The sequence below is a fragment of the Giraffa tippelskirchi genome, chromosome 5, assembly GCF_054371585.1.
Source record: "Giraffa tippelskirchi isolate mGirTip1 chromosome 5, T2T-mGirTip1v1.2.pri, whole genome shotgun sequence".
Classification (NCBI taxonomy): Eukaryota; Metazoa; Chordata; class Mammalia; order Artiodactyla; family Giraffidae; genus Giraffa; species Giraffa tippelskirchi.
This window is the reverse complement of record NC_137279.1, coordinates 14,014,171-14,041,172: the sequence shown is the minus strand read 5'-3', so window position 1 is coordinate 14,041,172 and position 27,002 is coordinate 14,014,171. Positions and strand designations below refer to the sequence as shown.

General features: G+C 39.0%; 1 protein-coding gene across 10 annotated transcripts in view; it reads left to right on the top strand.

Moving 5' to 3' along the window:
* Window positions 1–27,002, top strand: part of LOC145506823 (uncharacterized) — a 294,395-nt gene that overhangs the window by 121,460 nt on the left and 145,933 nt on the right. Inside the window, exons 4-7 of one of the 10 annotated variants that reach the window (XM_081492237.1) lie at window positions 9,787–10,009; window positions 12,466–12,663; window positions 25,658–25,709; window positions 26,578–26,703. The exons of 2 other annotated variants lie outside the window; for them this stretch is intronic. The gene's annotated coding sequence lies outside the window, so the exon portion shown is untranslated. Of the gene's footprint in view, window positions 1–9,786; window positions 10,010–12,465; window positions 12,664–19,563; window positions 19,651–20,335; window positions 20,425–25,657; window positions 26,704–27,002 lie in introns of those variants that run through there. 7 more of the 10 variants (XM_081492236.1, XR_014054367.1, XM_081492234.1 and 4 more) reach the window with 7 other exon arrangements.

Genomic DNA, 27,002 nt, shown 5'->3' with positions numbered 1-27,002 from the left:
ATTTTTCTTAAATCAGAGACTGTTTCTGATTGGGTATGTGTTCTAGAGCTGCAGCTAGCTGGTTAATTTTATCCTTAAAATATAAACAGTTTTAAAGTTTTACTTGTTGCAACTTGTGATAGATTTTTAAACTAGATCTGCATTATATAATCTGTCGTTTGGCATAAATATTGATTCTAAAGAAACATCAATTCAGCAACAGAATATGGCACTCCTGCTACTGAGAGAATTATGCTGAGCAAGTGCATTAGAATTTTACTTGAAACGTTCTGGTATATATTTTTTCAGAACTAAGAGAAAAATTGCTTTAAAAATTCCAGGTCTTAACATTAACTATGATTTCTTATCACAATCACTATTCTAAGAGAAGTTTTGGAACTTTTCAGAAAGTTTTGGAAGCACTGTATCTTCTCAAACTCTACTTGTCACATATGATATGTCTGTGAACCTCTTCATGAGGGTGAAAGAGGAGAGTGAAAAAGCTGACTTAAAACTCAGCATTCAAAAAACGAAGATCATGACATCTGGTCCCATCTCTTCATGGCAAGTAGAGGTGAAAAAAGTAGAAGCAATGATAGATTTTGTTTTCTTGGGCTCCAAAATCACTGTGGACGGTGACAGCAGTCACGAAAGTAAAAGACGCTTGCTCCTTGGAAGAAAGCTATGACAAACCTAGACAGCATATTAAAAAGCAAAGACATCACTTTACTAACAAAGGTCCGTATAGCCAAAGCTATGGTTTTTCCAGTAGCCATGTACAGACGTGAAAGCTGAACCATAAAGAAGACAGGATACCAAAGAATTGATGCTTTCAAATTGTGGTGCTGGAGAAGACTCTTGAGAGTCCCTTGGATAACAAGGAGATCAAACCTGTCAATCCTAAGGGAAATCAACCCTGAATAGTCATTGGAAAGACTGAAGCTGAAGCTGAAGCTCCAGTACTTTGGCCACCTGAGGGAAAGAGCTGACTCATTGGAAAATACCCTGATGCTGGAAAAGATTGAATGCAAAAGGAGAAGAGGGCAGCAGAGGATGAAATGGTCAGATAGCATTACCGACTCAATGGACGTGAGTTAGAGCAAACTCCTAGAGATGGTGAAGGACAGGGAAGCCTGGCGTGCTGCAGTGCATGGGGTCAAAAATTGTTGGACAACGACTGAACAAGAACAATAAGAATGCTGCTTGTATGGGCTTCCCAGTTAGCTCAGCAGTAAAGACTCTGCCTGCCAACACAGGAGACTTGGCAGGAGCCATGGATTTGATCTCTGTGTTGGGACGATCCCCTGGAGAAGGAAATGGCAACCTGCTCCAGTATTCTTGCCTGGGAAACCCATGGACAGAGGAGCCTAGTGGGCTAGAGTCCATGGGGTGGCAAAGAGTCAGATATGACTGAGTAACTAAACAACAACAATAACAACATGCTACTTGTATGGCTGATGGGATGCCAGTCTTCTCAGCTTGTGAGCAAAATGGGTCACTTTTGTATTTGTGACTTGGATGTCTATGCCTTTCTTCATCAGAGGGTTCCCCCTTTAATGTGTGAAAGTAAGGAGGAGGCTTGATCTTACAGAGTTCTTGAGTTATTCACACAAAAGTCTCTTCAATGCCTTATGTCAGGAGTCCCCAACCTCCAGTCTCTAATGCCTGATGATCTGAGGTGGAGCTGATGTAATAATAATAGAAAGAAAGTGCACAACAAATGTAATGTGCTTGAATCATCCCCAAGCCATCCCCCTTCTCTGGTCTGTGGAAAAATTATCTTCCGTGAAACCCAGCCCCTGGTGCTAGAAAGACTGAGGACTACTGTTATGTGATTTCCCACCATTCCAAGTTCCTCCGTGATTCCCAGTGGTGATCCTGTTGACTCTTGTTCTGTTCTTTTTCTCTCCTGTTATGCTTGGCTGAGATGATGCTCATCTCAGTAAAACCACTAGAGGGGAAAGTGTGTGTGTGTGTGTATTTTTAAGTTACTTTGTTTCTTTAACCTTCCTGAGACTTGTGTACTAGTTCCAATAGCACTGTCAAACAGATTTTTCTGCAGTGATGGAAATGTTCTGCATCTGGCACTCCCTGATACAGTAGTCGCTAGCCATATGTGACCAATGACACTTAAACTGTAGCTAGTGCAACTGGGGAAATAAAAATTTAACTTTATTTAATTTTAATTAAACTCTAAATGGTCACTTGGGACTAGTGGTTACTGTAGTGGACAGCGCAAATTGAATGCCTGGTTTCTGGAATCTGATTATTGCCAGCTGTGTGATCTTGGGTCAGCCTAATTTTTCTCATCTGTTGGATGGAGGTAATTATGTACCTCCTTCATAGGCTTGGTTTGAGGATTAAATGATATATGTGGAGCATCATGCTTGCTTTATGAAAAGGGATCAGTAACACTTAGCTGCTGTTTATTATACAGTTACCATGGCTCCAATCCTTTTTATTTGCAGGAGTGTTTCATCTTTTTTTGAAAATTACCTGCTCTGGTGTTTGTAAGGTTCCCTTTGATGCACACTGTGGTCAAGAATTAATGCTTTTAATGCTTCTTTGCTACTACCTTGCTGGTGGGGGTAGGACAGGAAGTTAGTGAATGTTTCTTAGTGAACTGACCCACCAGCAGGTCCTGAAATCTCATTTGCTTCCATGCTTCCCTCTGACCTTAACGTAGACTTGCCCAGGTGTCCTTGGTGAGAAAAAGGTCATATTCTCCTTCAACACTAGACTTAGTCAGAAAAGTGAAAAGTGAAAAGTGAAAGTCGCTCAGGTGTGTCCGACTCTTTGCAACCCCATGGACTATACAGTCCATGGAATTCTTCAGGCCAGACTACTGGAGTGGGTAGTCTTTCTCTTCTCCAGGGGTTCTTCCCAACTGAGGGATTGAACCCAGGTCTCCTTCATTGCAGGCAGAGTCTTTTACCATCTGAGCCACAAGGGAAGCCCAAGAATACTGGAGTGGGTGGCCTATGCCTTCTCCAGCAGATCTTCCTGACCCAGGAATTGAACCAGGGTCTCCTGAATTGCAGGCAAATTCTTTACCAACTGAGCTATCAGGGAAGCCCTAAGACTTAGTCAGAAGAATCCCCAAATAATAGTATTGGGGCCACAAATGAACACTTTAATACAGTAGCTCTTTCAGTTTATACAGACAGTTGCTCCAAGGCACTTATATAGACAACAATTTTTGACAAGTTCTGGCAACTGCCACACCCTGTGTTCATGCCACTGTGCCCACAGACTATGAAACCCTTAAGCCCTGGTGAATTTACACATGGAATGCCTCTTTTCCTGTCTTCATACTGATGTGCTGGCCTCTCTTAGTTTAAGCCTTGTTATTTTCAGTGGAGGGAATATGGGCTCTAGGCTTTTTACTCCCATGAGACTTCTCATCTCTAAATAACTGAGAACAAAGTGGATTAAGTAGGAAGAGAGACAGTACCTAACTCTACCTGGTAGCATTTGAAGCCCACATGTAAATGGCTTTCTTTGGGAAAGATGAAGAGCCTTAGAGTCTTGACATCCTCTCGTGTTTGAACTTTTTCAGCTCAGTCCCTGAGAATCCTAGCCCCATTCTTTTGTGATTCCTTCCACTAAGCAATGAACTTTCCTAAACAATCACCAAAATATGGAAATATTCATCTCATAGTAAATTCTTCTTAACTTAGGTGTTTATAGATATCTGAGGAGATCTCAAGGCAGTCCTAGAGAGAATATTTGCTTTATAAGTCAACTATGGAATATTAAATGAACTCACTGTGCTAGTAACAAAATTCTGTTTTTCAAAAGAGAGAGGTATATATGTTTTACTTTTTAAGCAAAGTGTTGGTGGTATATTTCTACCTACTGGTTTTGGGGGGTTTTTCTGCAAATGCTTGTTTAAACAAAGAAATAATCAGTAGGTCTTATTTTGTATAGAAATCCTTTGTGATGTGCAATAGAAAGAAGTGTTTTGAAAATGCACAGTTATAACACAATAAATATTAATGTATAATAACTGATTCACTGAATTTAAGCCTATGGGTTATGTATACATGCTTTAAATACTATTTCAACAGTAAATAAGAAATTCAACAAAATTCTGCTTGTAAAAGACCTTAATGATATAAAAGTGAAGGCTACTGAAGGAAAAATAATACAAAACATCCTTCCAGAACTCTTATCCTTCATAATTATTAGTTAATGCTCCCATATTTTTTGGATTGACTTTCTTTTGAAATTTCCTTTATGTATTTTTATGTTTTGATTTCATACATAGTATTCATAATTCTTGGGAAGATATTATGAATAAAAGTTAATATTACTGCTTCAAGTGAGAAGTGCTATTATAATTTTACAATATTGTTTAATCAGAAAGTGGCTTTAATTATAGAGGAATATATAGTCAAAGCCAGAATATGGATGGCAGAATATTTCCTTTAACAAACCTACTGAAACCTGGAGGTTATTATCTTTTTTCTACTTTTATTCTAGGACTCCAATTAACATATATTTTATCTATCTTTATAGGTAACCTTTTTCATAGGTTACTGGAGTTCTGTTCCTTCTTTTTTCTCTTTTAAAAGCTATTTATTTATTAGGAGAAAATCAAACAAAAGTTAAATAACATATATACATGGGAGAGACCCAGGAAAACTGAGTAACTTGTGACATGACTAAGCCCTCATATTTAATAGCTCTTGCCTTAAATACCATTGTCAGCCAAAGACATAAGAGGATGTTGAGGGTGGGAGTCAGTTATGGAAGGCTACAAACAGAAGCACAGTAATTATGGTTAGTTGATTTAACGTTCAGAAAGTTGAAGCCCCTCATGTGTGACAACATTGTGCTTATTTCATTGCAAAGAACTGGTCTTCATTGCAATAGTTGTCAAGCTCAAAAGCAAAATTAGAAATATCAATTTTGTCTTTATTTTAATGGACTATATGGTTCCATGTGACTGAATTTCATAGATAAGTGAAGCAGTGATATTTTCTTTAATAACATTATAAGCTCTTTGTGGACAGAAACCAAGAATTATTTATTTAAAGTGTATTTCCTAGTGTAAGAACTACAATATTAGACATAGGTGAGTAAAAATACACCTTTTGACATCTACATAATTTATTTTTCACAGCCTCTTTAAAAGGAGCAGGGTGGATACCAGGAACTCTACTTACATACTCTGGAACAATTATTTGTTTATGTGCTTTCATCCTCTCATAGACATTTTACTTTCTGTTTAGTTCACCTCTGTATCCTTGGTAAGGTTCCCCTGATGGCTCAAGTGGTAAAGAAGCCAGCTGCCAATGCAGGAGACTCAGGAGAGGAAGTTTCTATCTCTGGATTGGGAAGATCTCCTAGAGGAGGAAATGGCAACCCACTCTAGTCTTTTAGCCTGGAAAATACCGTGGGCAGAAGAGCCTGGCGGGCCACAGTTCATGGGGTTGCAGAGAGCTGGGCGCAACTGAGCCTGCGTGCACTTATCCTTGGTGACCGTCAGGTGCCAGCTCAGTGACTTACACTAAGTGTCAAAGGGCTTGACCTGAGGGCTTTGGAGTTAGATTCTCAGACTCTTTATTTTCACTTTGCCAATTACTAGTTGACCGACTTTTTGCTGATTGTTATTCTTGAGTCTCAGTTTCTTTATCTGTAAAGCTGGGAAACTGATGCATCTTTATCTGTAAAGCTGGGAAACTGATGCATCAGTTGTTATGAGACTTGCATAGGGAGATTTACCTAACCCAGGGTCTGTCTAGCATGTAATAGGCACCAATAAATATCTTCTCCCTTCCCTTCCCTATTTCTTTGCTGGGTGGATATTCTTTTCCCTTGTTTTATGCATGAAGTAATTGAAGTATAAAAAAGATATGTGACTTATCAAAGTTCCTTTTTTTTTTTTTTTTTTTGCCACACTGCTCAGCATTCATAATCTTAGTTCCCTGACCAGGGATTGAACCTGTGCTGCCTGCAGTGGAATTCCACTGGACTGGACTGCCAGGGAATTCTCATTTTTGTATTTAGGAAAAGTACCAGAATTAGACTCTGTCTCTTGACCTCCTTCCTACTCATGTTTCTGCTATTTGACCGGGCCGTCTTGTGTTTATCTAACAAAGTCCATAGATAGTTATTGGATTTAGGGGCTCAACCCCAGAAGAAGCAGTAGATAGCAAATTTCAAGCAAAAGACAATGAGGATTTCATTAATTGATAACAGTGTTTTTCAATGTAGGCGGTAAAAGACCTCTAATCTTAGTCTTATGTAAAGTTTGAGTTGAATGTGGCCCAGTTATTGCTTTAAAGAATCTACAGATAGTAGAAATAAAAAGACATGAATCCAAAGGGTGATAATCTGGGACTACCCTCGTCGTCCAGTGGCTTAGACTCCACGCGACCAATGCAAGGGGCCTGGGTTCAATTCCTGGTCAGGGAACTAGATCCCACATGCCACAGCTAAGACCTAGCACAGCCAAATACATACATACATACATACATAGGATGATAATCCATTGCATAGCCTCATGAGCGCTATAAAGCACAAAGGGAATTCAGGGAGGTGGGAGAGGTCACTTCTTGATGGCAATATGCTTGGGCAGGTGTAAATATCCCCCCTCCATCATGGTGAGTAGGTTGAAGGGAACTCCAGTTCAAGTTCTTCTGCCAATGGTACTTACTTCTTGTTTTAGGTGCTGTCATCATAGGAAAACACCTGGATTTGAGTCCAGAGACAAAACTCTTACTAAACCAGTTGTGCAGTAATTTTTGCTGTCTTGTCTATCTGAAACAGCTGTTGTGGAAAGTATTGCCTTTGTTTCCCACATTTAATTAGTCACTAATGACCAATATGGTCTATAAATGAGTTCTTTGCCTATTGTTGATGATTCAAGTCAAGAATGGCAGATGGTTCCTTATGCTGAATTCTTCAATAAGCATTTATTACAAGAAGATGGACGCCTCAAGTTCAATAGAACAGGCAAGAGCAAACAGTTTGCAGACTGCCAGGGTTCCTAATGTGGGGATATTTCACCACAGGATCCTTCACCACAGAGTTCAGCCTTCTTTTCGAAACTGGCCTTCCTTTTTGCTTTCTTCATTCTCCTTTTTTCCTCGCTGTCTCTTCCCTCCCTTTCTTTTTTTTTTTTTTAATTTCTTGTGTTCCTACCCAAGAGGAGTATACGAAAGAAATAGAAGCTATGATTTCCTCCCAGGTGGAACTGACAATAAATTTACAGAGATTAAAAACTGGAAACATAAAAAAAGATGTATGGATAGAGATAAGCATAGGGTGAGGCAGACCAACCTATGTACTTAAAAGTGGAGAGAATTCACAGTAAGTGATCAGTTTGAGGTGGGGTTTGCCAGGGAAGTTTCTTGAAGTTGATTTGCTTGCTTTCTTTCCTGCTTGCTCCAAAGCAATTTGTGTCAGGTTCTAGTCATTTGATTTCATATGCATTTTGTTCTTTATCTGCATCATCAGCATATCTACATTTTAAGGGGTTTATCATCCAAGCTGAGTGATGCATAGTTTTCTTATCTTGTTCCTCACTGTTTATAAAGTGGTCAAACTTAAGGCCAATTTGTGATCAGTCTTTTTATTCTCTGTATATTCTTATGTTGGTCTGTGGGATTACAATAGTGATGTCCAGGTGATGGTGATAACAAGAAGGCTTGTTTTGAGCACCATTTAATTCCATACTCCAAATTAAAACTTCCCATTGGTCAAACATCACCAGGGAAATCTTTGGGGGTGCAAAGGCACAGAACTAATATTTACTGAGGACCCGCCATGCTATATACTGTGCTATGTATTCTAGACAAATCCATTCAACTTTTGTTTATAATAACTTCAGCATACAGAGGAAGGAACTGAGGTATACAGAGATATGTCAACTTGCTGAAGATCATTTGACTGGTATTATATGACTAGCTCCATATGCTGGAGCTAGAATTCAAACCGAAGTCCGCCAAATCTGTACCTTTTCCACTGTGCTTAAAAGCTGCCTTGCTGTAGGACTTCTAAAGGGTTTCCAGACACTGGAAATGCAGTGAAGTCCCAGACATGCCACTGCCACCAAAGCCACCACCACTGCCCCTGTGGGAAGAACTGGAGTCAAGGGCTCATGGGTGCTTCCAGGAAATGTTGTAGAAACTAAGTGATATGTGTGAGGAGGGGGCTGGGGAAAGGGGGATGGATAGTGTGTAAAAGAGTTTTCTCTATCATCAGTTTTATGTTCAGCTCTGAACACTCTGCAGTAAAGAATGTGGATGTCCCCAAAGTTACAGCTCTGTAGTTACATTGGTCTCTCGCCTTGCCTACTGTTCATAGTACCAGTATTATCTCTGAGGAGTCTAGGTGGTGTCATTCACCTTGTAGATCCAGAACCAGTATCCCCCTCTGACTGTCTTAGGGCAGGGACCAGTCATCTGATTCAGTCTCAGTCAGCTGTTATGGTGCTTCATTCCCTCAAGGGTCTCTTTGCCTGTTTTGGCTTTCAGCCTTGGACAAAGCCAATGCAGGCCAATGCAGTTCATCCCATTAGCATGTTTAAAAAAAAATATTTACTTATATGGCTGCATTGGGTCTTAGTTGCGGCCCCTTTGATCTTTGCTGTGGCATGAGGAATCTTTAAGTGTTGGCATGTGAGATCTAGTTGTCTGACCAGGGGTCCCAGGCCCCCTGCCTTGGGACCATGGAGTCTTAGCCACTGGACCCACGAGGGAAGTCCCCATCTAACTAGCTTTTATAGCTTTAAAATCTCTGGGTAAATACATAGTAATCTTAGTTGCTTTTCCTTAGAAGGCCCTGGGTTCTTTATATAAATTGCACACCTCATTTCCAGAAATCTTCATATCCTCTTCTCAGTGGTATGAGAGAGGGGTGGCTTGCCCTCATCTGTTAAATACTAGAGCTTGCTCTCTAATTTACTCAAAATGTAATCTCTGTTTAATGTCAGAATGAGAGCAACCAAAAACATGCTCCTTTCTAAATGAGATGACAGTACTCTCTGTGGCCTGGGTACTTCTTGAGCTCAGCCGCAGCTTTGCATCCCCTCACTTGGTCATCCTGTTACCATCCATGAACCAAAGCGGACCAGAGGTCAAAGAAAGGCAGTAGCAGGAAAGCCCATTTAGAACAAAACAGACATACCAGAGCTGAAGGAGGGAAATATCTGAGTGATGGATGGGGAGGGAAGTGAGGGAGTGAATTTTTAATTCAGGAGAGTTTTGATTTTGAGGCAGCTTCTTCCTTGTGACATAGAGATATACCATTTGAAATTAATTAAGCTTAAGCTTCCAGCCTCTCACTTGCATGGGACTCTTCCAAGGCCCTGAGAGGGATTCTACAAATTATTGTCTGTAATTTTATATTCTTTTTCTTACAGAAGTTCCTCTTCTTTTTGGGGGGGTTTATCATCCAACCCAAGCTGACGGTTGCTTAGTGTTCTTATCTTGTTTGCCACTGTTTACATGGTGGTCAGACTTAAGGCCAATTTGTGATCTGATCTCAGGTCCCTAGCCTCCAGAACAGTCAGAAATAAATTTGTGGTAAGTCACCCAGTCTCTGGTACTTTGTTATGGCAGCCCTAGAAAGCTAGTATGGTGTGTTTGTGACATTCCTTCGGGATTTTGTTCTTTTCCATATACTGTGAACTTTCACATATTTTCTGTTTTCTGTTGTACTCATGTTGAAAAGCTCTCCCCTCGTTTTTCCTTTTTTTTTTTTCTTTAACCACGCAAGCTCTGGGCAGGATACTTAACAGTGGTGATTTTTGCCACAAGCCAGACTGACTTGATGATATTTCTGTTTAAACTGCAGGCAAGATTTATTGAGAAGCTGGTGAAAAAGGAGGACAATTCAAATTAATTTTGCTGAAATGTACCAGAGGATGTAAATAACCCTTGGCTTGAAAATCTGGTTTAACAGACCTGTCAGTCCAGAAAAAATGTTGCTGGAGAGGGAATAGCAGAGAAGGTTATAAAAGTACAGACTTATCATGGAAAAAGTGGTTTTGATCTATATTTTGAATAACATGGTTGAGGTTAGTAATATGTTTATTTCAGAAACAAGATGATGAATTTCTGTAATTATTTGGTGTGTTTATAATCAACTGTAGAGTCAGAAAATGATGTGCTCTTTAACCCTCAAAGGCTGGAATCAGAGGGGGGAAAAAACCCACATCTTGATTAGCCATAATTCATTAACCAGAGTTCATTTACAATCTTCTCTTAGGAGAAAAATGTGTGATAACAAAAACCAAACACAAGGCATTTAAAAAACAAATAATCAAATTTCTAGTGTGTTATCTTAGGATTCAGTTTAAATTCAGGCCAATCTCATGTGTCACGTACATCTATATCCAAATATGAATTATTGGCAAAATTAGCATACTAAGGTAATGCAAATCTTCAATCATCAGAAGCTGAGTTAAAAATTTGTTCATTAAGCAGCATTTACTAAGGCAAGGAAGTAAGCTCTTTATATTCAGAAAGCATTTTCCATAGCAAGAGTGAAAACAAATGAGCTTTCCTATTTGTTATCTAAACAAGAGCTTTAAAGAATAAATATCAGTCCTTAGAAACAGAGGTATTGTGTTTCCAGTTCCACTAGCAACAGCCTTTTCCTACTAGTCACTCCCGTGTAAATGTTGACTTGGCTTTCAAGACTTCCTGATACTTTTATTAAAGACAATAATTTTTTTAATTTAAAAAAGGCTTTTCTGAGAAAATATGACTGTCAGTCCCTGGCAGCCATCTGCAAGAACTACTGGGTGGGCAGTCATTTGCAAGGAGTCTTTCTCCATGCATACCACAAACCCCTGGCCTGAACCTCCATTTTTTCTTGCCTGGACCACTCCAATAGACTCATATAAAGCCTGTGTGCATGCTAAGTCGCTTCAATCGTGTCCAGCTCTTTGCGACCCCATGAACAGTAGCCCACCAGGCTCCTCTGTCCATGGGATTTTCCAGGCAAGGATACTGGAGTGGGTATTCCTCCAGGGGATCTTCCCAACTCAGGGATCGAACCCGCGTCTCTTATGTCTCCTGCATTGGCAGATGGGTTCTTTACCATGTGCACTACCTGGGAAGTCTCCTATAAATCCTGCCTTATCTGAATCCTCTGTAGTCTGTGCTCAATACAACAGCCAGTGTGATAATATAAAATATGTGTGTCATTTCAAGGTTTTCCTTACTTCAAACCCCCTATGACCCAGAGTAAAAACCAACGTCCTAACAATGGCCTCCATGATCTGCCCTGACCTTCTGTCCCTTCTGTTCCTGGATTGATTTGTCCTGCTCACCCCCTCTGCTCTGGTGATGGTGGCCTCTTTACTATTTCATAATCCTGTCAAGCCTGTTCCTTGTGTCTGGAATGTTCTTTCTGCAGGTATTTACCTGACTCCTTCCTGCATGCACCTTTGAACTTTTGCTCAAATGTCACTCTTTCTGAGAGTCTCTTCTCTCACTTTAAAGAAGCCAGATGGACTTCCCTGGTAGTCCAATGGTTAAGAATCCCCCTGCCAATGCAGGGGACACAGGTTCAATCCCTGGTCAGGGAAGATCCCACATGGTGCGGGGAAACTAAGCCCATGGACCACAACTACTGAAGCCCACAACCCCTAGAGCCTGTGCTCCCCAACAAGAGACGCCGCTACAATGAGAAGCCCTGCAACAAAGAGTAGCCCCCTCTTGCCTCAACTAGAGAAAAAGCCCATGTGCAGCAACAAAGACCCAGTGTGGCCAAAAATAGGTATTAAATAAATTAATAAAAAATTTAAAAAGAATAATAGCAAGTTAAAAAAAAAACCCTGCCAGCCCTCCACAGCAGCACTTCCCATCTCCTAGCCCTGATTTGTTTTTCTTTATTAGTCTTATCACTGAGGACTTAATGTCTACTTACGTGTTTGATTGTCCATTTTCTTGCACTAGGATTTAAACTCTGTGAAGGCAGGAATTTTAGTCTGTTTTGTGCACTATCTAGAATCCTGTTTGGTCCATAGGAGAGCCGATAAATATTAGTTTAAGGAATGAATGACTGGTGAGGACTTTCCCCAGTAACTTATTTATTTACTTGTCAAAGGGGCCAGCAAAAGAACTCAGAAAGAAACTAAATGAAATTCTAGCAATGGATTAGAGTTCTTAATGAAATGGAATGAAACAGAAGGGAATAATAAAGCATTTTGTCTAGTGCCATCTTACATTCTGTGGAATTTGACAATAACATAAAAAAGCAAAAAGAGATAGATTGATATTTCTGTAATAATATCTCCTTCTATATATTAAGATAATTAAAAAACAGTAGGCTACAAACATTCTCTTTCAAAATAATATTTCTTCCATTGTTTTTTGTTTATCTAATCACATAATTTATAAAAATTAATGAGTGGTAACCATTTTCCAGAAGTTTGAAAAGTGAAAATCCATTGATGCCTTTTTTATTGTTGCTGTTGAACAGATTTTTAAATGAAGTTTAATTTATTGAGTTTTATCATTGCAGGCAGCTGCTAATTACAGCTTCTCCTAGGAAGTGGATTAGAATATACCTTTTTCCTTTCTTCTCAAATGAAAACCTGACATAAAAATAGCCATTGATGATCTGAAGATGATAATTTCAGCATTTCACTGTTTTGGCTCCCAGTGACTCAATATTCAGAATCTTACAGAAGAGCACTTGCTTGACTGTTCACTGGCAAAAGTAAGTGAGGCACTTAACCAGTGTAAAATGATGGATACGATTTACATATGCTCTCAAAGTAGTAACCTACTTCCTGGGCAAGAACATCTTTCATAATACTAAAGTGCCAAAATACATGATTTTCCCTTCAGATAGTGATATAGAAGACCTGAGTTTCCTCATGGTGTATATTCTTGTTTTCTCCACATCCCTCAACAGCTCTAGCATCTATCAAAAGCTTGGCTTGGAGAAGTAATATTTTAAAACAAAGGGAAAAGGCAGTAGAAGGCAGTGAGTATTTGTATGTTAATAATATTTTCTCTATAAGACCAACCACAATTTCTTACCAGTTGTGTTTTCTTTTTTCTGTGGCTGCCAGGAAGCTCCAAGCCATGTTTATTAATAATTTTAGTAACAAAATTAGCACTTAAGGCTAGCATATTTGCTTCTTCCAGGTACTTTTGGCTTTCAGATATTTGTGCCTTTTCATTTACATTTTAATTGCATTACTGTGTATGTCTGTGGTGAGCATCTTAACATCATTTTATAAAATATGTAGATTATAAAAGAAGCAGAATCTTGTTCTAGTCCTGAATGGCTTCTTTGTTCCTTTTCTCCTTTCTTCCTCCTCCAATTCCAGCAGCATGATAAAATTTTCACAAAATGAAAAATAACAGCATTACTTTGTTTAGATTGCATTATGTTCTAGGCCTATGTCACTAACAGTACTGACAGTATATAGAGGCCCACATATTAATAATTGGATTGTTGTATTGGATTACTGAATTATAAAGACAAATGAAACAACCACACTGAAGATTTTGCAGTCTGAAGGGAATTATTAAAACATAAATAAAACAAAATTAGCAAATTGCGGTGTGACTTTGATATTATGTTCTTATGTCTGTGAATTAGAAGGTCAAATGCTGGAGCATGAGCTCAATGAGCTTGTTAAGGGGGCTTGTCTGTTTTAGTGAGCTTATCCCTAGTGTCTGAAATATAGTACAGTTTCAATGAATATTTGTTGAATGACTATTGAATAAATACAATTTACCATGTAGGATGTGTATATAAAGTATACATGAGTAGTGAAGCCTCATTCAGTTGTATTTCTAAGTGAAACATGGACTGAGTGGTGATGGGAGGGAGGAAATAACAGAGATGTTTCTATCTAGAACCTGCATAGTTACAGATTTGGTATTTTCCTTCCTTGGATAGATCTAGATTTCCGTTTGGTATTGTTTTCCTCTGCCCAAAGAACTCCCTTTAACATTTCTTGTAGGGAAGGTTTGCTGTTGATAAATTCTTTCAGCTTTGTATGTCTCAATAAATCTTCATTTCACCTTCATTTTTGAAAGTTATTTTTACTGAGTATAGAATTCTAGGTTGACAGATTTTTGTCTTTCAGTGCTTTACAGATGTGGTCCCATTGTCTCTTGGTTTTGCTGTTTACAACAAGAAGTCTGCTGTCATTTTTATCTTTGGTTTTCTGTATTTAATGTCTTTTCCCTGGCTTCTTTTTAAGATTTCTCTTTATCAGTGGTTTCAAGAGATTTGGTAATGATGTGACTTGGTATAGCTTTATTCATATTTCTTGTATTTGGAGTTTTTAAGTTTCTTGGCTCTGTAGTCTTCATCACATTTGGAAATTTTGGAAAAAATTATTTCTTTAAGTAATTTTTTCTCTTTCATCTCTCCTTTGGCAGCTTATTTGCCCAGATATTAGGCTGCTTGAAGCTGTCCCACAGATCACTGATACTCTGCTCATTTTTCCCTAGTCTTTTTCCTCTGAGTTCCACTTTTGATAATTTCTGTTATGGTGTTTTCAAGTTCAGTAATTATTACTTCTGCTTTGTTTAACCTGCTATTAATTCCTTCCAGTGTATTTTTCATCTCACACATTATATTTTTACATCTCTAGAAGTTTCAGTTGAGTCCTTTTATATCTTCCAGTCTATGTAACAATCATACCACTTTCTTCTAACTTCTTGAACAAACAGAACACAGTTTTTTAGTAATTCCTCTAATGGCTTTATCAAATACTAATTCTATTGTCCCTATTGTTTCATTTCAATTGATTGACTTTTCCCAGTATGGTGTATATTTTACCGTTTATTTGCACGCTTGGTGTTATAGATTGAATTGTGTACACCCTCTCCCCTTCCCACCCCGGCTTATATGTTTAAGTTCTAACCCCCAGTACCTCCGAGTGTGTTTTTATTTGGAGATAGGGTTAAAACAGAGTTGGTCAAGTTAGAAAGAAGTCATTAGGGTGGCCCTAACCCAATATGACTGGTGTTCTTCCAAAAAGGGGAAATTTAGAGACACATACATAATTAGTCAAGAAGAAACACAGGGAGAAAGTGGCCATCTACAAGTCAAGAAAGAAGTCCTGAAACATCCTTTCATTCCTTAGAAGGAACCAACTCTGCCAACACCTTACTCTCAGATTTCTAGCCTCAGAATTGTGAGACAATAAATTTCTGTTACTTAAGCCAACCAGTTGGTGTTACTTTATTACCCGAACCCTAGCAAACTAATATACTTGGTAAGTTTTGATTGGATGCAGAAATGGTGAATTTTACCTTTTTGGGAACTGGGTATTTTTGTATTCTTAAACTCAGAGTTACAGCTCCTTAACTCAGGCATATTGTGGGTCCCAGCTGGAAAGGCTTGGTTTTCCCCAGTGTGTTTCTTATCTACTCATCAGGCTAACCTAAGCGTGTTCTCATGGTTAAGGCCAAGGAGTATGATTGGAAAGAGAGCAAGCTAACTGGATAAAGAAAATTACATGCGTGAACCCCAAATCAAAAGATATAATAATAAAGGACCATTACTATAATAAATCTTCATAACCAATTTTATGGCCCTTGATATATGAGGTCAACTTACACTTTAGAAAGAGTATACAATGTTACCAGCAATGTGTATGTATACTAGTTTTATATATTGTCTATTCATCTTTGTGGTTTACATATTGATTTATATTTTCAGTTCTTGATTATATACCTGTTTTTTCCCTTGAGGAAATTGGTTCTGAGCCATTTATATCATATTAATCTTCTTTTGTTTATGAATATATATAGTATAATTTCCTTATTGATTATCCTTGAAAGTAGTTATCTAAACTCCAGAAATATTGATTAATTTTTTTCTCTCTCAATCAATGGAATTATATTAAGGCCTTAGGAGATATAGCCAGTACTGGCCTTTGTTTTAATAGAAATTTCCATATGATAAAGCCAGCTTACTTAGAGATGAGTGTGATTAAGTTAGAATATGGAAGTTAGAAATGGATTTAGAAGCAAAGACATTTAGACCTGCAAAGAACTAGAGAGCATCTGGTACAATGTCTTCTCTCTAAAGATATTTACAAGTAAGAAAACTGGAGCGTAGAGCAGTTTAGTTACTTGTCCAAAGTGGGGAAAAATAAAGTGATGCAGAGTCTGGTACTTAACAGATATGTAATAAGAATGTTTTGAATAAAAAAATACAAGACTTGAATTTAGGTCTCCTATGTTTGGTACTCTCTTAATTGTATCACCATGGAGGTATAATGTTTCTAGGATTGATAACTAGCCTAAGCTACAGGACAGAGAGAGGCAAACTGGCTCCATTTAGGAAAGCACAATATTTCAGGGTATTAAACATTTTTTTTTCCTTAGTAAGAGATGGTGATGGCTTTCTACCAATATCCAAGTAGAAGATGTCTTCCTATTCTCCAGAGATGTGTGGGCCAATGAGTGAAGATGTGAATGAGGGAGAATGTCATGCCCTAATGATAGCAAAGGTGATATTAATGAGGCAGCTCCTCAAAACCTTTGAAATGTGGAGACAGACTAGGTTTGGGGAAAATAGTTTATGACAAGTCCCATAAATTCATCTGTATGAATAATGAATGGATTGAATACAAAAAAAGTGTATCTATTTCCAAAGTGAGGACGTAATTATTGTGGGAAATTTGCTTTATTTTTAACTTTATGATGCTTTTAAAGCCTAGGATGTCAGTATATCAGGAATGTCCAGTAAAGTTTATCTTTTTGTGAATTAACTCTTTCTCAAGTGAAGTACTAGAACTTTTACTAAATGACTAATCTGGTACCAGGTACAAGCCTGAGGTCTTAGCAGTGTTTCAACACAACACAATGAAAAAGACAATCCTAGGCTGTTAACTACTGGTTTCCCATAGATCAAGAAAGATTATCACTCAGCACAGCTATTTAGGCTCCTGGGGACCAGGAGAGAGATTGGACAAGGTGGTTATGCAGGAATGGATGGCCCAGATCCCAAAGAACTGGGCTAAATCTCCTGCAATCTTGTTTAGTAAGTATTTTATGGCTGACTGACTTGCAAAATCTGTTTTCCAAGGTCTGTTGGTGTTAATTATCAACAGGTATTGCTGGATATTTGCAACTGGTCCTGATAGGAATGCTCTGGAGGGAATCAAAACACAACAGTCCTGGAAATTTGGCTATTGTGATAAGGGGGATAAGAAACTCATCTTATAGATGTAATTTGTATTTTTTAGTCCACAACAATTAAGATTGACAGGATTTATGTATAAATTTTGTAAAGTCATGAAGACAGTGGCAAATTCTCCAAGGAGATGAATGCCTTGGTCTTTTTTTTCTACCTGAAGACTTTGCATTCACTATTTCCTGTGCCTGGAACATGCTTGCGTGCTTCTTGATGTTCAGGTCTTAGCTGAATGCCATCTTCTCAGAGAGGTCTTCCTTGATAACCCAGTCTAAACTCATTTCCCCTGTGCCCATTCATTTCATTTTCTCACACATCATTTTGTATGGTTTTATTCACAGCACTTATTATCTGGAGTGAAATGCTATATGTTTATTGTATGTCCTACTCTGATGTTAAAGCTCCCAGAGAGGAATAATATCACCTGTCTTGGTTGTCATGGTATCCCAGAACTCAGTCAATGCTTGTTGAGTAATTGGATGGCACACACATACTTATTCAGTGAGTCATAGAATCATGTAAGAAGTAGGGGACATGAAAAGTGAAAGTGTTAGACGCTCAGTCATGTCCAACTCTTTGCAACCCCATGGAGCCCACCAGGCTCCTCTGTCCATGGGATTCTCTAGGCAAGAATACTGGAGTGGATTGCCATTCCCTTTTCCAGGGCATCTTCCCAACCCAGGGATTGAACCCGGGTCTCCTGCATTGCAGGAAGATTCTTTACCATCTGGGCCACCAGGGGAGTCCAGTAGAGGATATATCTTGATACAAAAGTTAGTTTTCATGTTCATTAGAGTTATTATAGAACATCTATAAAAGTTTCTACCTTGGTAGTATTAGTTAATTCCCAAAGGCATGAAATATTAGTGAGTGATGGATCCATTAAAGTTCATTAAAAGGCATGCAGCAATAGATTTCTTTTAAAAAATATATCTTTATTTATTATTATTAATTTTGGCATGCCACACAGCTTTCGGGATCTTAGTTCCCTGACTAGGGATTGAACCCATGCCCCCTGCAGTGGAAACATAGAGTTGTAACCACTGGGTCGCCAGGGAGCTCCCTGTAGGTGTCTTTTACAAAATGTCTTTGGTTTTTTTCCTGTCAGAAAGCAGAATACTGTACTGAGCAGTCTGAGGTCTGATTCAGAGTAATGGTTTTAAATGTTTCTGTATCACACCTTTATTGGAGACACCAAAGAGCGTGCACATTTCTCAGTTAGAGATGGGATAAGGCAGGAGGAGACTTTGGGATATGACATGGAGAGATTTCTACCTGAGAAACTACCTAATTGTGGTGATGCTTGGGTGTGGTCAAGCAGCAGGTATTTGACATCAGGCAATATAAAGAAGAGGAAGGGGAGAAGGAGAAGGAAACAGGCTGTGATTTCACAAGAGTTTATTTCACCTGAAAACACACTTCGTGCAGAACCAAAAATAGACACTGGGGTGGCCTGGGGTTGAACAAAGAATCAAGGAAATTTAGTAAGTGTTGGCTCTTGGCCCCCTACACTGCCCAAATTTGAATCCTGACTCTATCTCTTATAAACATTCTGAGCCTCGGTTTGCTCACCTGTAAAATGGGGATAATAATAGTAGCTTTTTTCTGATTTTGTCATGAATGTTAAATGAGTAATACCTTTGAAGTGTTTAGAATGGAATGGAACCTGACACACAAATGTTAGTTTTTTGTTTTTTTATATAGAAGGAGCCAAGTAGCCGGTTACTAAGGAACTTATGATGGAGGAGTCAAGTATTAATAGCATAAAAAAAGGTATTAGGAAAGAGAGTTAAGGGGAAAACAGAACAGGACTAGAATTGTTCAAGAAGCCTGAGGAAGTTAACAGAAGAGGCTGGAAAAGAGTTTTGCTTTGGACTGTGGAACTGCAATTATGGGTGGTTGGAGGCTAAAAAGCTTTGGAACATGAAGTTATCATGGATCCAGGAGAGCCGTATGGACCCAAGTACTGGAAGTGGGATTGCTGAATGCCTACTTGGTGATACACACACAGTGGTTTATCAGAGAATATCTAAAGCTTTTATCCTCTCAGGCATCTATGTGTTTCCCTGTTTTGGAGACCATGTTGAAATTTAAGAGTTGGAGTCAACAGCACTGAGCTATAGGATCAGATGGGCATCAAACACTTGGAGGCAGATAAAAACACACCTTCTGGCAGAACCTGGATTATTTGCCTCAAAGCCAAAGAAATTTGCAAGCAGCTTTATTAATTACAGGATGAGAAACTCTAGAAGTCTAATGAGCAGGGAGTGGTAATTGGAAAATAATACCACCATAGTTATAATGACTAATTATAAAGTCTAAATGTCATTGACATTGTTTTTATTTAGCAAGTTGGATTATGGTTTCATTTTACTGAATTTAAAACAGTTCAGGTTTAATGATGTCCTTAGTTCTCTAATCTTGTTTCCTCTATAATATCTAAAGTTTCTCAACTGCAGATTTTCTTACCATCAAGGCATTCAGAGACTTTGGAAGTCCTGCCATGCTACAGCAGAGATGAATACTTGGCAGGTGAGCTGAGAGGCTTCTCAGAATAGCAAGGATTTAAGTTGGGTCTTAAGAAAGAAAAGAAACTGGCATTTATTGCATGCTAAGTGCCTGACACCTAAGCATACCAGGAACTTTACACATATCTCAGTTTTCCCCCACCATGCATTAGGGGGACTATCCTCATTTTACAGAGGAGAAACTGGGTGTCATAGATATTAAGTGACTTAATAAGCTGATATTGTCAGAGTCTGAATCGGAGATGTCTAATTCCAGAATCCAGGTTCTTCCTTCTATACCATCTTCCTTCCACTGTTGCTTTAACAGACGAATATGATGAGGGGTGGGCAGAGATTTGTGGTGGAACAGGAAGGAAAAGGAGATGTGGAAACAACAATTGACATAGGATAATTTGATCCAATGAATAGAAGTAGAAAAACTCATTCCTTCACAAGTCTAAGGCAACACTTACATTGTATGTAAGACTGTATAAAAGTTAGCTGATTAGTGAGCTGGAGAATATCTGGGGAACTTTGGTTATATGGCTAGAGGGCAAGCGATCAGAGGATGGGACACTGTTTAGGTAACCGTGGCTTGGAAAGGCAGGTAAGAAGGAAAACTGGAGGGACTTGGGAGTACAAAGAGCTCTAGCTCTGTCCTAGGTTGCTTTTGAATTTGATTTGGGCTTCTCTTCCTTTTCTGGTTATAGGCAACCAGGAGTCACTTGAGATTCTCTGGGTTATTTAGGATGATCTTGAACCCTGTAAACTCAAAGTAGCGTTGACTTTTATTTTAAAGGTAAGTGGGTTGTTGAGCAGGTTACCTAGAGCTAGTGAAATTTGTTATTCTCTCTCTTTTTAAAATCTTTTTGGGTCTTATGACCAGTTAAACACTAAGTTCCTGATAGAAAAACAAGTGGTTTTAAAATGTGTTTTTCAGGAAAGCAGTTGAAGAATGGTAGTAATCTCTCTTACTTTGCTGTTAGCACTGTTGGTATCCTTTTCAGCAGTGTAACCTTAGTTGGATGATTGCTATTCTTCTTTGCTTCTCTTGAATCCACTGTGTTCTTCCTGCTTTTACTGTGGGAGGTATCACAGTTTATTAAAATTATTACCTGTTTGTCTTCGCTGCTATGCTATGCTATGCTAAGTCGCTTCAGTCGTGTCCGACTCTGTGCGACCCCATAGATGGCAGCCCACCAGGCTCCGCCGTCCCTAGGATTCTCCAGGCAAGAATACTGGAGTGGGTTGCCATTTCCCTCTCCAGTGCATGAAAGGGAAAAGTGAAAGTGAAGTCGCTCAGTCGTGTCCGACTCTTAGCAACCCCATGGACTGTAGCCCACCAGGCTCCTCCGTCCATGGGATTCTCCAGGCAAGAGTACTGGAGTGGGGTGCCATTGCCTTCTCCGCTTCGCTACTAGGTTGTTAATTTATAAAGGCAAGGTAGGGCTTTCCAGGGGGCTCAGTGGTAAAGAATCCTCCTGCCAAGCAGGAGACGTGAGTTCGATCCCTGGGTCAGGAAGATCCCCTGGAAAAGGAAATGGCAACCAACTCCAGTATTCTTGCCTGGGAAATCCCGTGGACAGAGGAGCCTGGCGGGCTATAGTCCACGGGATCATGAAAGAGTGGGTGACTAAAGAACAGCAACAAAGGCAAGATAAATTTAATTGCCCCTGTTTCAGTTCAGTGCTTGGAACCTAGTAGTTGCTTAATATGTGTTTGTTGAGTTAATTTAAAAAATTACAAACCTCTCAGACAGTTTGGTAATAATAGTGAGTAGTGCAGAACAGCCTAAGCTTCCACCATAAGTAAGTCTGCTTTAAGTCCTAAGCAGTGGACTTCCCTGGTTGTCCAGTGGTTAAGACTTCACATTCCCTGTGTTGGGTGGGGGGGCATGGGTTCAATCCCTTGCTGGGGAACTAAGATGTTGCATGCCACCTGGAGTGGCCCCGTCCATAAAAGGGTAAATGTGTGAGTAAAGCTAAATGAAATCTTGACTGTTTAAGTGGACCTTGTTGTATTGGGCAAATGCTAATTATCACCTATGGTGCCTTGATTGTGCTAGATAGTCCCCAAATGTGGAAAAGCACATGAGACTTATCTTTTAATCAGTAGAATGCTGGAGTGTTAGTATCCTTTTTCATCTTCAGTGGCATTTTCCACTGAACAACAGGACACCTCTGAGCCTTGAGCAGCTCACACAGGGAATGAGCGCTTGTTTTGAACTCTAAGGCATCCACAGCTTTGTAAACCACTGAACCGAATAAATGCACAAAGTCCTCTGATGCTGCCTGAGGAAAATAATCTTTCTCAAAGTTCAAGTTGTTTCTGTTTTTGTCTCAAAAATCTTATCTGAGGGAGTGTGCTACATGTATCCTTTTATTTTGACTAGAAATTTTGCTTTTAACTTCTGGTCATCAGTCTTTTGGAAACTTACTGCTGCTTACCCCAAGTACGTCTTTCTTTTCAACTGGTCACTGACGAGAATCTTCCTTTCCTCTGGGAAATTGAGGAATATTGGAGATTTAGGTGTCAGCAGCATCCTAGGAAAGAGGAATAAATATCTGACCCCTGGTCAGAATTATTTTTGAAGTAAAAATGGCTTTAATGTCATGCCAACCCAACTATTTGAACTTGTAGCCCAAATTTATTGTGTTTATAGAGCAAAAAACACTTAGATAATTTCTTATCACAGTGGCTTCCTACATAGATCCTTTGGAAGTGACACCAAAAAAATTTAGTCTTTTCCATCTCCTCTTTGAGAATAGTCAAGAATTTTGATGACTAGGTAGCTTTGGGTGGTAATTTTGTTCTTTACTTACTCAAACCATGTTACTAAACAATTAGTAAATAGTAAGCATTGACTCTTGTTGAGTACTGTGCCAGGAAGAAAGACACAGAAAATCCAAGACTAGTCTTAAGGAACTACTTGCAATCTAGTTGAAGAGAAAGGGCGTTTGAAACAAAACATATATTATAAGCATCAGCCAGACACATACAGGATGTTTGAAAAGAGCTATTTAAATGTAAGATTTTAAGGCAAAACATGATGAATTGCCAAGCTGTGTTTTGAAGGAAGAGGAGGACAAAGGACAAGGTAGGAAGGACATTTCCAGTGGCCTTTGTAAGGCGACAGAAAAGCACAGTGTGACAGCACTTAGAAAAGTGGTCAGTTTTCCTGTTTCACATAAAATGAAGGGCTTGGATAGAAACGTGTTCTTGGAATATTGATCCAACAGCTCAGGGCTTCATACATGCAGTTACCTCTGCTTTAGAGTCATTCCCTTACCTTTCCCACCTTTCCATCTGGCTAGGTTTTCTCATCTTTAGATTTTATCTTAAACCTCACTTTCTCTCACCAGCAATCCTCTGGCCACATCTGTTAAATGGTTCTCTCTCTCTCATTTTTAGCTACACTGCACAACGTGTGGGACCTTGGTTCTCCAGCAAGAGATGGAACCTGTGCCCCCTGCAGTGAGAGTGCAGAGCCCTAACCACTCAACCACCAGGGAAGTGGTTTTCTTGAACTGCAAACCAACACTACTTGCATGCTAAGTTGCTTCTGTCATGTCTGACTCTTTGTGATCCTATGGACTATAGCCCGCCAGGCTCCTTTGTCCATGGGATTCTCCAGGCAAGAATACAGGAGTGGTTGCCATGCCCTCCTCCAGGGGATCTTCCCTACCCAGGGATTGAACCTGTGTCTCTTTTGTCTCCTGCATTGGCAGGTGGGTTCATTACCACTAGCACCACCTGGGAAGCCCAAGCCAGTGCTACCTTCCTTTAAATTTCAACTGTCTTTTCTCCTCAACTAGGTTGTAAGTTCCAATGTTAGGCCATGTATCCCCCCGAGCTCCAAATATGTCTCTTTGCATTATAATTGACTGTTTACTCATTCCTATCCCCACAAAGACTCTAAACAGACTGAGGGTAAGATCAAATGTGTCTTCCTGACTGTCTGTCGCCCTAGACTAAGCAAAGTGTCTCACACCTACTAGGGGCACATAACTTGCTGTCAAGTACACATTACTATATTAAAAATAAATAACAAACAAGGACCTACTGTATAGCCCAGAGAACTCTGATCAATATTATATGGTAGCCTGGATGGGAGAGGAATTTGGGGAGAAATGATACATGTATTTGTATGGTTGAGACACTCTGCTGTGCACCTGAAACTATCACAACATTGTTAATTGGCTATACTCCAATATAAAATAGTTTTTAAAAAAGAAAATAAAGTATACCATTTACAAAATCTATCTTAAAATGCACAAATCTGAATACATTTTTTCTTTTTCCTTGCTACAAAGAAAAATATGAGTTAAAGTATTATATTTTGTTTCTTTATAAGCTTTCTTTAAAGTTTTTTAAACACTTCTAAGTGAAATTCCACTTATTAATCCTTATTTTCAATTTCCTATGCAAATCTAAGTGGTTGTTTAAATTTGAATAATTTTCTTGACTATTTAAATTGTAATCCAAAAACTAATGGATATGAAATATGCTTGCCTTGATGAATGTAAAAATAAACATATCAAGAAATATTTTATATGCAGAACAGAAACATAATCTGTGATAAAACATGCCATATTGGATTAAAATGATACAGAACCACATGAGTCAGACTGTGTACAAGAGAAATGCATCAGTTAGATGTTTATTTAAAATTAAAATTTAGATATATTTACTTTAATATTTGCATTCTTATATTTTGTTCTATTTTAAAGAAGTTGAATAAAACATACTCTGCCAGCAAAAAAAATAATAATTCAGTGACGAACAAAGAATTGAACAGACTTAGTCCACTGAAGGTGTCAGTGTTACTAGTATAAAAAGAATGAAGGGCCATTCCTTCTTTGGAAGTTCTGAGAAAAATTTTGTCAAGACTAGTGGTTAAGGCAATGGGATGGGAGAAGAGGGAAGAGAGGTGATTAGCAGATAAAGAGTGTAGGGGTAAGGAAGGAGAAAGAATATTGTGTTAGAGCCTGATTTCTTGTCAGTTACCTTCTTAACGATTTCATTGAGATGATAGCTCATTGTATTTCAGTCATCTCCCAGTCATCAGTTATCTTGATTTAGATTATATTTAATGTCTATACTCAAAGTGTATTTAAATCTTTTTAATTCTTGCTGTTGAATTTCATTTCCCTGCTTCCTTTCATCCTTTGACTGTCATTTACTGGTTAACTCATCTGACGAATGTTTGAGAACCTACTTTGTGCTAAGCTCATAAAAACTTTGGTAACTGGATATATCTTGTGAAACACAGTAGTCCAAGTTTACGTGTTTTAATTTTTTTGTCTTTGCAATTTAAGCCCAAGCAATTGTTTTCACCCATTTGGGTTTTCTTAGCAGGATACAAGGATTTAGATGGAAAGTCCTGGCTGCCATGACTATATTAGTAACGGTAATCTGAGTCAGGCCCTTTGAAGTTTTCTACACAAGGTCACAGAGTAACTTTTTTTCATCTTGGCCAAATTCTCTCCTATCCCCATCTTCTTCGGCTATTCAGTTCAGTTCATTTGCTCAGTCGTGTCCGACTCTTTGTGACCCCATGAATTGCAGCACGCCAGGCCTCTCTGTCCATCACCAACTCCGGGAGTCTACCCAAACCCATGTCCATCGAGTCAGTGATGCCATCCAACCATCTCATCCTCTGTCGTCCCCTTCTCCTCCTGCCCCCAATCCTACCCAGCATCAAGGTCTTTTCCAATGAGTCAACTCTTCGCATGAGGTGGCCAAAGTATTGGAGTTTCAGCTTCAACATCAGTCCTTCCAATGAACACCCACGATTGATCTCCTTTAGGATGGATTGATTAGATCTCCTTGCAGTCCAAGGGGTAATAACCCATTTTGCTTTCTCTTTCACTTCTCAACTTGTTTTTTTTACCTTTATATGCCTGAGACCTTTGTATCAGTTGGTGGTACAGTGATTATGGTAGATGGGTGTTATTTACCATTACTTCAGAGTCGATTTCTAATTTTCCCTTGAAAAATGTTATTTACAGGCACACTATTTTTGCTCACAGGTGTGAAATGGCTCTGTGACACATGAAGAAGAAGCAAAATGTCACTTCCAAGGTTTGTGATAAAATTTCTTGATAGATTCTTTAGGTAGCGTGAGACACCTTTCTCACTGCTGTGACACTATGTTGCCAAGGCTGAGAAGTCGAAGGGAAAATGTGTGCTTTAGTGGGGAATGCCTGTGGTCACACCACTGTGCTGAATAGATTTCCAAGAAGTTTGGTGTTAGTTTATATTTTGTAAATGGAATTAACATCTTCTGAGCTTTCAGGGAATTTGTAACTTATAACAAGCTGCAGTGATTTTTTTTTTCCCCAATGAGGTTTCCATTAAATAATACAAAAAATTTGTTTCAGTGACTCATCCTTATGTATTTGGCTTCTTATATATTAAACATCCATGTTAATTTCCAGAACAGATTATTCTGTTGTCTATACTAAGCCCTACTCGACATGATGTTAAAAAAAAGTGTGGTTGTTTTTTTGGACCCTGTGTTTCATTGATAACAAAGAAGAAGCTCAGTAGTAGTGTATTCATCTTTTGCCTAATCAACATGGTGGATATTAGAAAGTTCATTTTCAACCTGGATTTCTCTTTTTGATTGCCTTAATCGGGGAAAAGATAACCTCTCTAAATGAAATACCCCAGTCTCACCAGAATTAGGAAAGGCAAATACTTAAAATTATGTTTCAAAAGGCCTGAACTTGAAAAGGGGTTAGTTAAAATGTTTACACATTAAGGGATGTGTTTTTTAATCCATAGTACGTGCTTGCCAGAGAGTTGATAGATGCTGATTTGGGAGAGCCTGGAAAGGACTTTTCCAAATGTGTGTTTTGTGATTTAACATTTACTCTCTGTTTTTCTTCTTCTTGTCCAATGTATTCCCATTTGAATCCTTGGACTCACCGAACCAAGCCCTCTCCAGAATAAGGTTAGAAAGCTGGTTCAGAGACATCACAGTCTGCAAAGAGGACTCTGCTGGTGCAGCGAGCACCCTTCCCTTCCCAGTACACCACACAGCTGATGGGAAAAGATGAGCTTCCAAAGCTGGGTAGGTTATGAAGGGTGTGGAGTCCATGCTAAAGATTTTGATTCATTTCCTGTAGGTGAAGGCAAATAGTTGGAAGATTCTAGGGGAAGAAGAGAATCATGTTTGTCTCTTAGAATGTGACTGGTGATGGTTGGGTGGTGGGATGTTGGTGGTATGGCATGAATCTGGGAGCTGGAGACCCACCCTTTAGGAAGCCGCGGCAGGAGATGGTCATTTTCCACTCCCACCCTAGCTTTGTGTTGAGTGTTCTCTGTATGTAGGCTTCAGTCTCCGCTTCTAGCAAATAGTTTGGAGTGTAA